The sequence below is a fragment of the Eschrichtius robustus genome, chromosome 5, assembly GCF_028021215.1.
Source record: "Eschrichtius robustus isolate mEscRob2 chromosome 5, mEscRob2.pri, whole genome shotgun sequence".
Taxonomy (NCBI): Eukaryota; Metazoa; Chordata; class Mammalia; order Artiodactyla; family Eschrichtiidae; genus Eschrichtius; species Eschrichtius robustus.
Window position 1 is genome coordinate 36,625,729 of NC_090828.1, and position 14,716 is coordinate 36,640,444.

Consider the following 14,716-nt stretch of genomic DNA (forward strand, 5'->3'; position numbering starts at 1 on the left):
AAAACAGTGTCCACAAAGTAGAGTGCTGAATTTCTAATTTTTTTGGGTAGTAGTAATACAGATCCTAGAGCTCCTAATTAGAGCTAGTAATAGCTTTGATCTATGAAAGACAGTTAAGGTGAAGACTAGGTTAATAGCCAGAAATGCCAAATATTAATGAATATTTACCATTTTGTTGAGGATTTAAAAATAGATATTATTATTATAGGTCAGAAAGGAAAACGTACACAGGGTGAGTTAATAATAAAACTTCTGTTTTTCTTTTCTTTTTTTTTTTTTTTCCAGTGTAGCCTTACTAATCACGGTAGACTCTTTTCCCCCTATATTTGACAACAGGTTAGTCTTAGTTTTTAGAAACATTGTGAATAGCAATTGACACTGAATAGGATTTTCAGAGGAAATTTTCCTGGTAAAAATCAGGAGTTGTTAACTAAATCTGTTGGAACTCAGAAGGCCTCAGGATGTAACCCTTTTTTTACAAAAGCAAGAGGTAATTTAAGAGGAGGTTGAGGAAGAAAGAAGACAGGTTGGGGGCACTGTGAGCCTAAGGAAAATAAAGGTTTGTCTTTAGGAATCCAACCTGGAGAATCAACAAGGAATGAATAAAACACTAATTGAGAAACAGTAAGGACCCAGATGAAATTTGATAGCACAAATTTATAATAACCATGTCACTACTGTGACATGGCCATACTGACAAAAAATATGACTTTATCTCCAACTGTACTCAATGTCATATGTCCACCAATTCATGTCAAAAATTTTATTCTTAAGCATCTGTGTACAACAATGCACAGACTGAGTTTAAAATTCATAATTGTTATTCTCTACAGAATGATAATCTAAAATGGTACTACATTGTCATGGACAGATATTGTTGACTATATATTAAACAAATATATAGTGAGTAGCATTAAATATACCTTCTCCTGTGATATGAGGTTAATTGGTGTAACCCAGTAAGGTTACTCTGGGAAAATAACCTGTGAGCTGGAAAATGATGCCTATTTCCTATTTGGGTGATTGGACTTAGCTCCTGAGGTCATTTGGATACTTTTTACTACAGAACTTTAACCACTAACAGCTCTGATTTAGGAAAGACAGTTAAGATGAAGACTAAACAGAGAGCCAGAATTTCTAAATGTTAATGAATATTTACCATGCCATTGAAGATTTAAAAACAGTTATTATAGGTTAGACATTAAAACATACACAGCATGAGTTAATAAGATCCATACAAGTCCTTAAATGCCTAAAATTACTTCAAACCGTTTCGACGAAATTCTTTCTGAAACAGATTACATATTTTCTGTGCCTCTTAAAGACTACTGAGTATAATTTAGCATTTCATGGTGACTTTGAGTCAATGTATGAACTCCATTGTACGTAACCAGTGGGTCTGTGCTGAGGTCTACATGGGGGGATGTTTCCTCCAACACTAAATGCATTAAATGACCTCAGGTACCTCTAGGCCAGTACTGATACTCTCCTGGCACTTCTAATTTGCCTCATCTAATCTGTGACTCACTGGAAAATAAGATTACTACCCTAGTTAGATTTTAACCAAAATAATGCTAAATATGCTCTGAGTGAGGATCTGAGGTCTTTGCATGAAATATGTGCATTGATGAGATTAGGTAAAATCTATTATGATTGTGTGTATGACTTTTTTTTTTTTCTTCTTATTTTCTGGTTCAATGCCATAAAGTAGATAAATGAGTTCTGTATATGAGAAATGCTAATTTACTGATAATTTGCACCTGCATTGTGTGTGCTTGGTTAGTATGCACACTCTCTAATCCCTCAAAAAGGCTTTAATGGTATAGTGAATGAAGAGGGCATTGTGGGATTTGCAATGAGGAAAATTATCACAAGTTTTCTAATTAATTTGGGAAGTTCAAAGAAAAAGAGCTGCAATATATATTTATTTTGGACAAAACTATCATCAGTGTTCATATCTTGTGTTTGTATTTTATATACACATAATTTGTAATTCAAGTATTCTTATCATAGGGTTTGAGCTGGCCAGCCAAGCTTTTTGTATATTAATATTGACTGGTTGTTGGGTAATAGCCTTCACTGCGTACCTCCTTGCCATAAAATAATGAAAAGTGATCATGAAAAGTGCTTTGGTTTCGAGACTGGTGAATAAAAGAGATACCATTTCAATTATCCCACAGGGAGATCTCTGTTGGTATTTTAATTTGTGTATGAACTAAATGTACAAAAGGAGAAGGAAAATAAGGTGATAAAAGTCTTAGGGAGCTTATTAATATTTAACATGAAGAAGAAATATTTCACCCACAATTCCTTCTAACATTATGAGGCATCAGGGAATAAATGATCCTTGCACACAATATTAAAATTTATCTTCACATATATATGTATATGAATTAAAATACTTAAATAACTTTTAAGAGAAGTAGTATTTTTGATCTAATTATTAAACTTCAAGGAATTTATCTTAGGAAATAACAATGAATGAAGACAAAGAACTAAATTTAAGGATTTAATCACAGCATAATTTATAATACTAAAAAATGCAAAACCTAAATAATAAAGAGTAAATTAAAAATTAAACACATCTGTGACATATGTACTTTTCATGGGAAAAATATCTAATGACAAGAGTAGAATTTAATGTGAAAATAACTGGACATAAAACATTACATATAGAATGACCACTTTTATAAAACAACTTTAAAATAAATAAATAAACATAAATAAATGTGAAAATGAAGCAAATGTCAACAGATGTTGTACATGGATGGTAGAAATCTGAGTGGTTTTTACTGTGATTTTGTACTTCTCTGTATGGTTTTTACATTGTATCTGCATTATAATTGCTAAAATATCTTTTCCTAAAAATATTTCTAAAAGCAGAAGAAAAATTTATGCAAATATTAAAAATGTAGCATCTAAGAGATTTTTAAAAAGGATTTCACTTGAACTAAACTATGAATAATAAAAAAGATTGATGGCTTGAGTTTAACATTGGTTTGATCAAAGAATGCATATATTGAACAAAATTTATATGGAGAAAAGTTACAAGAACACTATCCTTTGAATGTATTATATGTGATCCCAATCTCTACTCTTAAGTTCTTTTACTAAAACAAATTTATTTTCAGAGACATGAGTTTCAACTGAAACTAAATTAAACTAAAATTTAAAAAAAATTATTGAACTGAGCCATCATGAAAAGTTCAGCATGCAATTAAAAAATTGTCATATATCTCCTTAATATGCTTGCAGCAAAAATTAGAATGCATTGAAAAATCTCAAACATTATGCCAAGGAGTCAGTTGTTGTATACTCCGCCACAGTCTTGGTGTCACTGCAAGAATGTATCACCTTCTGAAAATAGTCCCCAAGATGTTTACCTTCTGTGTTTCTGTTTCACCTGCCCTAGCAACGCAGAGTCTCTCCTTTTTCTTTCACTGTGGTTGTGAGAGAAGTTCTAATCAACCACAAAGAATTAATACTCATTACGGCAAATATTCTAATTGCTTGGATTCTAAATAAATGCTATGTTTTAGGGCCTTGGAATGTTTCCTGCAATAAATTAAGCAATAATCTATTATGATAATGTGAAATATTTTTGATTTGTCATTTAAAGCACAAACTGGTTAATTGAATTGGTTAAAACAACATTGTAGAGGCTCAAAATCCATGGGCCTGAGAATCTGTGGGAAAATTGACTTGTAGAAAACTGCTCTGTTCCACAGTCACAAATTTTCTTTTTAACATCTGGTCAGTCATCTTGCAAAGGTGTTACAGATAAGAAGTGTCACTGAATCAGCAGACATCCATGCCCATACTAAAGATATCCTTTTAAATGCTCATTTCTGCATTATTATGATTTAAACATTAAGAGAAACTGTGTCAGGTATAACAAAACTAAAATGCTGAAATAAATACAAAATAATATTTTACAACAGTAGCCAACTTGGCCAAAAAAAAAAGAGGAAATCTTCAGAGATCAGAAATAATACATAAATATAAATCAACAGAATTAGTGGGCCCTGGAGCTGGCAGTTGGTCCAGGGGTACCTGCTATCATTGATAGCATAACATTGGCTATGTGTCAGGTGATCTAACCTGAGGATCAAGCAGTAGATTATGATGTCAGACCAGGCACCTCTCATAAAACTGGGCTTATCTAAGAATGACACTTTCAGAGAGTGAACTTGGAAGGAAACATTCCTTGAAGAGAGACAGTGAAGAACATACCTGTTTTAAGCCTTGGCTCTGAGAAATAAGAATGTTCAGAGGAGACTTTTCTGGCTCCAAATTTGAACTGATGCAAATTGGGGCAGAAATTTGTATTGCTGTGTGATTACAAAATGAAAAACACCAAAACATGGAGCTAAAATTCACATTTAAAATATCCCAGGTTGGTTATGCCCTCAGACACCTGGAAGAAGCAAACACGTATCTTCTGTTGGAGGAACACACTACATGATAAACACAGGACTCAAATATTTTCCACAGATAAAATGCCAAAAACATGGATATATTAAAACAGATACACACAGCAAAAATTAAATATATAGGGGCGCCTTCAAGATGGCAGAGGAGTAAGACGTGGAGATCACCTTCCTCCCAACAAATGCATCAAAACTGCGTCTACATGTGGAACAACTCCTACAGAACACCTACTGAACACTGGCAGAAGACCTCAGACTTCCCAAAAGGCAGGAAACTCCCCACATGCCTGGGTAGGGCAAAGGAAAAAAGGAAAAACAGAGACAAAAGAATAGGGATGGGACCTGCACCTCTGGGAGGGAGATGTGAAGGAGAAAAAGTTTCCACACACTATGAAGCCTCTTCACTGACGGGGACAGGGGGTCGGCGGTGGGGAAGCTTCGGAGTGATGGAGGAGAGTGCAAGAATAGGGGTGCAGAGGGCAAAGCAGAGAGATTCCTGCACAGAAGATCGGTGCCGAACAGCACTTACCAGCCTGAGAGGCTTGTCTGCTCACTTGCCAGGGTGGGTGGGGGCTGGGAGCTGAGGCTCGGGCTTCAGAGGTCAGATCCCAGGAGAGGACTGGGGTTGGCTGTGTGAACACAGCCTGAAGGGGTCTAGTGTGCCACAGGTAGCCAGGACAGAGTCCAGAAAAAAGTCTGGACCTGCCAGAGAGGCAAGAGACCTTTGATTCCAGGTGAGTGAGGAGAGGGGCTACCTTCCCAGTGTGCCCACAGAAGGTAGAGCACCATCTAAACGACTCCAGAGACAGGTGCGAGCTCAGCTCGGATGCCAGAGAAGGGCATGAAATGCTAAGGCTGCTGCTACAGCCAACTAAAGCCCGTGTGCAAGCACAGGTCACTATCCACACCTCCCCTCCTGGGAGCCTGTGCAGCCCACCACTGCCAGGGTCCTGTGATCCCGGGAAAACTTCCCCGGGAGAACACACGACGCGCCTCAGGCAGTTGCAATGTCACGTTGGCCTCTGCCGCCGCAGGCTCAACCTGCATTGCATACCCCTTTCTCACCCGGGCCTGAGTGAGCCAGAGCCCGCTAATCAGCCCCTCATTTAACCCTGTCCTGTCTTGGGGGGGAACAGATGCCCTCAGGTGACTTACACGCAGAGGTGGGGCCAAATCCAAAGCTGAACCCTGGGAGCTGTGCGAACAAAGAAGAGGAAAGGAAGTCTCTCCCAGCAGCCTCAGGAGCAGTGGATTAAATCTCCACAATCAACTTGATGTACCCTGCATCTGTGGGATACCTGAATAGACAACGAATCATCCCAAAATTGAGGTGGTGGATTTCGGGAGCAACTGTAGACTTGGGGTTTGCTTTCTACATCTAATTTGTTTTTGGTTTTATGTTTATCTTAATTTAGTATTTAGAGCTTGTAATCATTGGTAGATTTCTTTATTGATTTGGTTGCTCTCTTCCTTTTTAAAATTTTATATATATATTTTTTTCTTTTTTCCCTTTTTTTGAGTGTGTATGCGTATGCTTCTTTGTGTGATTTTGTCTCTATAGCTTAGCTTTTGCCAATTGTCCTAGGGTTCTGACTGTCCTTTTTTCTTTTTTTTTAATATAGTTTTTAGTGCTTGTTATCATTGGTGAATTTGTTTTTTTGTTTAGTTGCTCTTTTCTTTCTTTTTTTTATTACTTTTTATATTTTTATTTTTAACAATATTTTTCTATTTTATTACTTAATTTAATTTATTTATTTATCTTCTTTCTTTCTTTCTTTCTTTCTTTCTTTCTTTCTTTTTCTCCCTTTTCTTCTGAACCATGTTGCTGACAGGGTCTTGGTACTCTGGCCGGGTGTCAGGCCTCAGCCTCTGAGGTGGGAGAGCCGAGTTCAGGACATTGGTCCACCAGATACCTCTGAGCCCCACATAATAGCAAACGGTGAAAGCTCTCCCAGAGATCTCCATCTCAACGCTAAGGCCCAGCTCCATTCAACGACCAGCAAGCTACAGTGCTGGACACCCTATGACAAAGAACTAGCAAGACAGGAACACAAACCCACCCATTAGCAGAGAGGCTGCCTAAATCATAATAAGTTCACAGACACCCCAAAACACACCACTGGACGTGGTCCTGCCCACCAGAAGACAAGATCCAGTCTCATCCACCAGAACACAGGCACCAGTCCCCTCCACCAGGAAGCCTACACAACCCACTGAACCAACCTTACCCACTGGGAGTGGACACCAAAAACAATGGGAACTACAAACCTGTAGCCAGTGAAACAGAGACCCCAAACACATCAAGTTAAGCAAAATGAGAAGACAGAGAAACACACAGCAGATGAAGGAGCAAGGTAAAAACCCACCAGACCAAACAAACGAAGAGGAAATAGGGAATCTCCCTGAGAAAGAATTCTGAGTAATGATAGTAAAGATGATCCAAAATCTAGGAAATAGAATGGAGAAAATACAAGAAACATTTAACAACGAACTAGAAGAATTAAGAGTAAACAAACAATGATGAACAACAAAATACATGAAATTAAAACTCTGTAGAAGGAATCAATAGCAGAATAACTAAGGGAGAAGAACGGATAAGTGACCTGCAAGATAAAATAGTGGAAATAGCTACCACAGAGCAGAATAAAGAAAAAAGAATTAAAAGAATTGAGGACATCCTCAAAGACCTTCTGGGACACCATTAAATGCACCAACATTCGAACTATAGGGGTCCATGAAGAAGAAGAGAAAAAGAAAGGGACTGAGAAAATATTTGAAGAGATAATAGTACAAAACTTCCGTAATATGGGTAAGGAAATATTCAACAAATGCAGGAAGCACAGAGAATCCCATACAGGATAAATCAAGGAGAAACACACCAAGACAGATATTAATCAAACTATCAAAAATTAAATACAAAGAAAAAATATTAAAGCAGCAAGGAAAAAGCAACAATTAATATACAAGGGAAACCCCATAAGGATAACAGCTGATCTTTCAGCAGAAACTCTGCAAGCCAGAAGGGAGTGGCAGGACATATTTAAAGTGATGAAATGGAAAACCTACAACCAAGATTACTCTACTCAGCAAGGATCTCATTCAGATTCGCTGGAGAAATCAAAACCTTTACACACAAGCAAAAGCTAAGAGAATTCAGCACCACCAAACAAGCTTTACAACAAATGCTAAAGGAATTCCTCTAGGCAGGAAACACAAGAGAAGGAAAACACCTACAATAACAAACCCAAAACAATGAAGAAAATGGTAATAGGAACATACATATCGATAACTACCTTAAATGTAAATGGATTAAATGCTCCAAAACAAGACACAGACTGGCTGAATGTATACAAAAACAATACTCATACATATGCTGTCTACAAAAGACCCACTTCAGACCTAGGAACACATACACACTGAAAGTGAGGGGATGAAAAGATATTCCATGCAAATGGAAATCAAAAGAAAGCTGGAGTAGCAATTCTCATAACAGACATAATAGACTTTAAAATAAAGACTATTACAAGAGACAAAGAAGGATACTACATAATGATCAAGGGATCAATCCAAGAAGAAGATATAACAATTGTAAATATTTATGCACCCAACATAGAAGCAGCTTAATACATAAGGCAAATGCTAACAGCTATAAAAGGGGAAATTGACAGTAACACAATCATAGTAGGGGACTTTAACACCCCACTTTCACCAGTGGAAAGATCATCTAAAATGAAAATAAATAAGGAAACACAAGCTTTAAATGATGCATTAAACAAGGTGGACCTATTTGATATTTATAGGGCATTCCATCCCAAAACAGCAGATTACACTTTCTTCTCAAGGGCTCATGGAACATTCTCCAGGATAGATCATATCTTGGGTCACAAATCAAGCCTTGGTAAATTTAAGAAAATTGAAATCGTATCAAGTATCTTTTCCAACCACAATGCTATGAGACTAGATATCAATTACAGGAAAAAAAATCTTTCAAAATTACAAACACATGGAGGCTAAACAATACACTACTAAATAACCAAGAGATCACTGAAGAAATCCAAGTGGAAAACAAAAAATACCTAGAAGTAAATGACAATGAAAACACGATGACCCAAAACCTATGGGATGTAGCAGCAGCAGCTCTAAGAGGGAAGTTTATAGCAATACAATCCTACATGAAGAAACAAGAAACATCTCAAATAAACAACCTAACCTTACACCTAAAGCAATTAGAGAAAGAAGAACACAAAAACCCCAAAGTTAGCAGAGGGAAAGAAATCATAAATATCAGATCAGAAATAAATGAAAAAGAAATGAAGGAAATGATAGCAAAGATCAATAACACTAAAACCTGGTTCTTTGAGAAGATAAACAAAATTGATAAACCATAAGCCAGACTCATCAAGAAAAAAAGGGAGAAGACTCAAATCAATAGAATTAGAAATGAAAAAGGAGAAGTAACAACTGACACTGCAGAAATACAAAGGATCATGAGAGATTACTACAAGCAACTCTATGCCAATGAAATGTACAACCTGGAAGAAATGGACAATTTCTTAGAAAAGCACAACCTTCCGAGACTGAACCCAGAAGAAATAGAAAATATAAACAGACCAATCACAAGCACTGAAATAGAGATGGTGATTAAAAGTCTTCCAACACACAGAAGCCCAGGACCCGATGGCTTCACAGGCGAATTCTGTCAAACATTTAGAGAAGAGCTAATGCCTATCCTTCTCAAACTCTTCCAAAATATAGCAGAGGGAGGAACACTCCCAAACTCATTCAAAAAGGCCACCATCACCCATATATAAAAATCAGACAAAGATGCCATAAAAAAAGAAAACTACAGGCCAATATCACTGATGAACATAGATGCAAAAATCCTCAACAAAATACTAGCAAACAGAATCCAACAGCACATTAAAAGGATCATACAACATGATCAAGTGGGGTTTATCCCAGGAATGCAAGGATTCTTCAATACATGCAAATCAATCAATGTGATACGCCGTATTAATAAATTGAAGGAGAAAAACCATATGATCATATCAATAGATGCAGAAAAAGCTTCTGACAAAATTCAACACCCGTCTATGATAAAAAACCCTCCAGAAACTAGGCATAGAGGGAACTTACCTCAACATAATAAAGGGCATACATGACAAACCAACAGCCAACATCGTTCTCAATGGTGAAAAACTGAGACCATTTCCAGTAAGATTAGGAACAAGACAAGGTTGCCCACTATCACCACTATTATTCAACCTAGTTTTGGAAGTTTTAGCTACAGCAATCAGAGAAGAAAAAGAAATAAAAGGAATCCAAATCGGAAAAAAAGAAGTAAAGCTGTCACTGTTTGCAGATGACATGAAACTATACATAGAGAATCCTAAGGATGCTACCAGAAAACTACTAGAGCTAATCAATGAATTTGGTAAAGTAGCAGGATACAAAATTAATGCACAGAAATCTCTTGCATTCCTATACACTAATGATGAGAAATCTGAAAGAAAATTAAGGATACACTCCCATTTATCATTGCAACAAAAAGAATAAAATACCTAAGTATAAACCTACTTAAGGAGACAAAAGACCTGTATACAGAAAACTCTAAGACAGTGATGAAAGAAATTAAAGATGATACCAACAGATGGAGAGATATACCATGTTCTTGGATTGGAAGAATCAATATTGTGAAAATGACTCTACTACCCAAAGCAATCTACAGATTCAGTGCAATCCCTATCAAACTACCAATGGCATTTTTCACAGAACTAGAACAAAAAATTTCACAATTTGTATGGAAACACAAAAGACCCTGAATAGCCAAAGCAATCTTGAGAAAGAAAAATGGAGCTGGAGGTATCAGGCTCCCTCACTTCAGACTATACTACAAAGCTACAGTAATCGAGACAGTATGGTACTTGCACAAAAACAGAAATATAGATCAATGGAACAGGATAGAAAGCCCAGAGATAAACCCACACACCTATGGTCACCTTAGTTTTGATAAAGGAGGCAAGAATATACAATGGAGAAAAGACAGCCTCTTCAATAAGTAGTGCTGGGAAAACTGGACAGCTACATGTAAAGAATGAAATTAGAACACTCCCTAACACCATACACAAAAATAAACTCAAAATGGATTAGGGACCTGAATGTAAGGCCAGACACTTTAAAACTCTTAGAGGAAAACATAGGCAGGACACTCTATAACATAAATCACAGCAAGATCCTTTATGACCCACCTCCTCGAGAAATGGAAATAAAAACAAAAATAAACATATGGGACCTAATGAAACTTAAAAGCTCTTGCACAGCAAAGGAAACCATAAACAAGATGAAAAGACAACCCTCAGAATGGGAGAATATATTTGCAAATGAAACAACTGACAAAGGATTTATCTCCAAAATATACCAGCAGCTCATGCAGCTCAATATCAATAAAACCAACAACCCAATTCAAAAAATGGGCAGAAGGCCTAAACAGACATTTCTCCAAAGAAGATATAGAGATTGCTAAGAAACACATGAAAGGATGCTCAACATCACTAATCATTAGAGAACTGCAAATCAAAACTACAATGAGGTATCACCTCACACCAGTCAGTATGGCCATCATCAAAAAATCTACAATCAATAAATGCTGGAGAGGGTGTGGAGAAAAGGGAACCCTCTTGCACTGTTGGTGGGAATGTAAATTGATACAGCCACTATGGAGAACAGTATGGAGGTTCCTCATAAATCTAAAAATAGAACTACTGTACGACTCAGCACTCCCACTACTGGGCATATACCCTGAGAAAAACATAATTAAAAAAGAGTCATGTACCACAATGTTCATTGCAGCTCTGTTTACAATAGCCAGGACATGGAAGCAACCGAAGTGTCCATTGACAGATGAATGGATAAAGACGATGTGGCACATATATACAATGGAATATTGCTCAGCCATAAAAAGAGATGACATTGAGTTATTTGTATTGAAGTGGATGGACCTAGAGACTGTCATACAGAGTGAACGCCGTCAGAAAGAGAAAAACAGATACTGTATGGTAACACATATATATGGAATCTAAAAAAAAAAAAAAAGTTTCTGAAGAACCTACGGGAAGGACAGGAATAAAGACTCAGACATAGAGAATGGAATTGAGGACTCGGAGAGGGCGAAATGTAAGCTGGGATGTAGTGAGAGAGTGGCATGGACATATATACACTACCAAATGTAAAATAGATAGCTAGAGGGAATCAGCCGCGTAGTCCAAGGAGATCAGCTCTGTTCTTTGTGTCCACCAAGAGGGGTCAGATAGGGAGTGTAGGAGGGAAACGCAAGAGGGAGGAGATATGGGGATGTATGTACATGTATAGCTGATTCACTTTGTTATACAGCAGAAACTAACACACCGTTGTAAAGCAATTATACTCCAATAAAGATGTTAAAAATAAAATTACATATATAAAGAGATGAACCTCTATCAGAGAGTCAATAGAAACAGCAAGTGAAAGAATCAAAGATACAGAGTATTAAATAAATGTATACATATATTTAAAATAATTTTCAAAAGGCAAAAGCAAGTATACTAAAGAAACAAAAGACTATGAAAAATGACCATAAAGACTTGAAAATGGACAAAATTAACTTCTAGAAATAAAGAATCTAATAATTGAATTTATAAACTCAATGGATGGGATACAATAGAAGAGAGAAATAAGAGACTTCTTATTTAGTTGTGGCTCATTAAATAATTTGGACTAATCAATGTAGTTTGAAAAACTAGAAAAACTAGACAGGCTGTTTTTTATGATGCATCTGCTTGAAGGCATTGAAGAGCAAACAGGTAGAATAAGATTACTGAGTCAAAAATTAGAAGAAAATGAAACCCAGAAAGTGAGATGGATATTTGGGGCTGGCTTAGTCTAAGGCATTTTTATTACAGAGTGAAAAATAAATATGAAAATATGCATGATAAGATGTAGATATATCACAATTAGTAGTATTGTAAATGAGGTAGATACAAAATAATCCATGCTGTATGATTCAATTTACCTAAAATTCAGTAGTAGGCAAAACTTAATCCAGTGTTTAAGGATGTATATTTAGAGGTTTCTAGAAAAAAAAAAATGTACCAAAAAAGTCAGGAAGGCAGTTGTCTTTAGAGAATAGGGAGTAGGTTATGATTGGGGAGAAATACATGGTGGGGAGGGTGCTATCAATATTATATCTTGTCCTGTGTGGGGTTCAAGCTTTATAATTGTTCATTATGTTTTATACACTTCGTATACACTTCATTGTATGTGTTTTATTTGGCAATAAAAATGGAGTAATATAGGTAATTTGTATATCAGATGATAGGTCAGAATTACTCAGACTGCAACACAGGGGGAAAAAACCTGAGGAATATAGAAGAAGGTTAGGGAACTTGAAAGACAGAGTTAGAAGGTCCAACATATATATACTCCAGCATCCCTTCGGAGGAGAATATTGGTTACTGATATTCAAAGAGATAATGTCTGAAAAATATCCAGAACTTTATTAAAGTTCTTAGATTCAGGAAACCAAATGAATCCTAAGCCGTGTCGTGAAAAGAAATCTGCACCTAATCTTTTTGTAGTAAATATGTATGACACCAAGTGTAAAGAAAAGATCTTAAGAGCAGCCAGAGAGAAAAGATAAATATTAACAAATGAGTGAGGTTGATATTGACAACTGACTTTTCAACAGCATCAATGGAAGTTAGAAATCAGTGAAGTAATATCTTCAAATACTGAGAGAAATAAGTATTATACTAGAGTTCTACACCCAGTGGAATAACATTTCAGGAATAGAAGCAAAATATAAGATCAAGAGTATTTATTTTAAAAAGATCTTCAGTTAGGGAATTTTAACAGTGGACTCAGGAGACAAATAATCCCATGATGAAAATTGGACACAAGAAGGAATGGTGAGTAAAGAAAATGGTAGATATGTAATAAAAATAATTGACTTTATTAAACAGTAAAAATAATATCTACTGTGTAGAGTTACAGATCAAGGTTAAAAACTAGAATGCTGAATGCTGATTGCATATAAAATAAGAAGGGGAGATACTCTAGTGTTCTAAAGTTTTTATTGTTTACCAGAAAAATAATAAAATTGATTAACTTTAGAATTCATTAAAGTAAAAATGTTAAATGAAAATGTTAAAAGTTATAGGGTAACCATTAGAGGAAGACAAACGAGCATATAACACTCAAGCTATTAATGGGAAATAAAGGAAAGATGAAGAAATCTTAGTCTAAAAGAAGTTTAAAAAAATTCAGAAAAAGGCCAAATAGAATGAAATAGAGTATATATGATAAATTAAGAGAAATTATTTCAATCAGAACAGTAATCACAATCAAAGTAAGTGGATTAAGTACTCTAGTTAACGAAGTTTGTCAGACTGATTAAAAAGAACAAAACTTAGCTATATTCTGTCTATAAGAAACATGCATAAAATGCAGCAGCACAGGAATGTAGAATGTAAAAGGATGGAGGAAAACTATACTAGGTAAATACTGGTCAAAAGAAAGCTGGTATAGTTACATTAATACCAAACAATTTACATTTTGAAGGGTGAGAAATATTGCTAGAGCTCATGTTGATTAAATATTGATTAAAGTTTGAATTCATGAGTAAGATTATGCAATTAATATTATAGTATCAAACATATTAAGAAAAGTTGAGAGAACCAGGATGAAGTGACAAATACACCATCATGATGAGATTTTAACACATCCATGTCAGAAGTTGATAGATCATGTTGATAAAAAATTATGATAAATGCTTAATTTAATGTTTATATTTAGAAGGTTTCCTGACAAGCAATACACATAATTTTCAAGCATATGGAGATTTAAAAAAAAACCAAACTGATTATATACTACACCATAAGACAAATCTCAAAAAATTACAGAAAATCAATTTCTTACCAATCATTTTCACTGACCATTATTCAGTAAAGTTAGGAATCCATTGCATACCTCTGAAAATATTTTTGGAAATTCAGAAATATATTTCTACATGACTCATGTATAAAAAATCATAATGGGATTTAGAAAAAATGTTTGGATTCTACAACAATAAAACTATTACGTATCAGAACTCATGAGATGCAGTTAAAGCAATAGTTTGTAAGAAATTAATAGCTCTTAATATTCTATTAAAAAAAGACAATCTGAAAGTAAACTGAGCATCCAAACACAAAATACTACAATATAATTTCAGAGAATATATATGAAAGGAAAGAGTTAAGATAGGAGCAGAA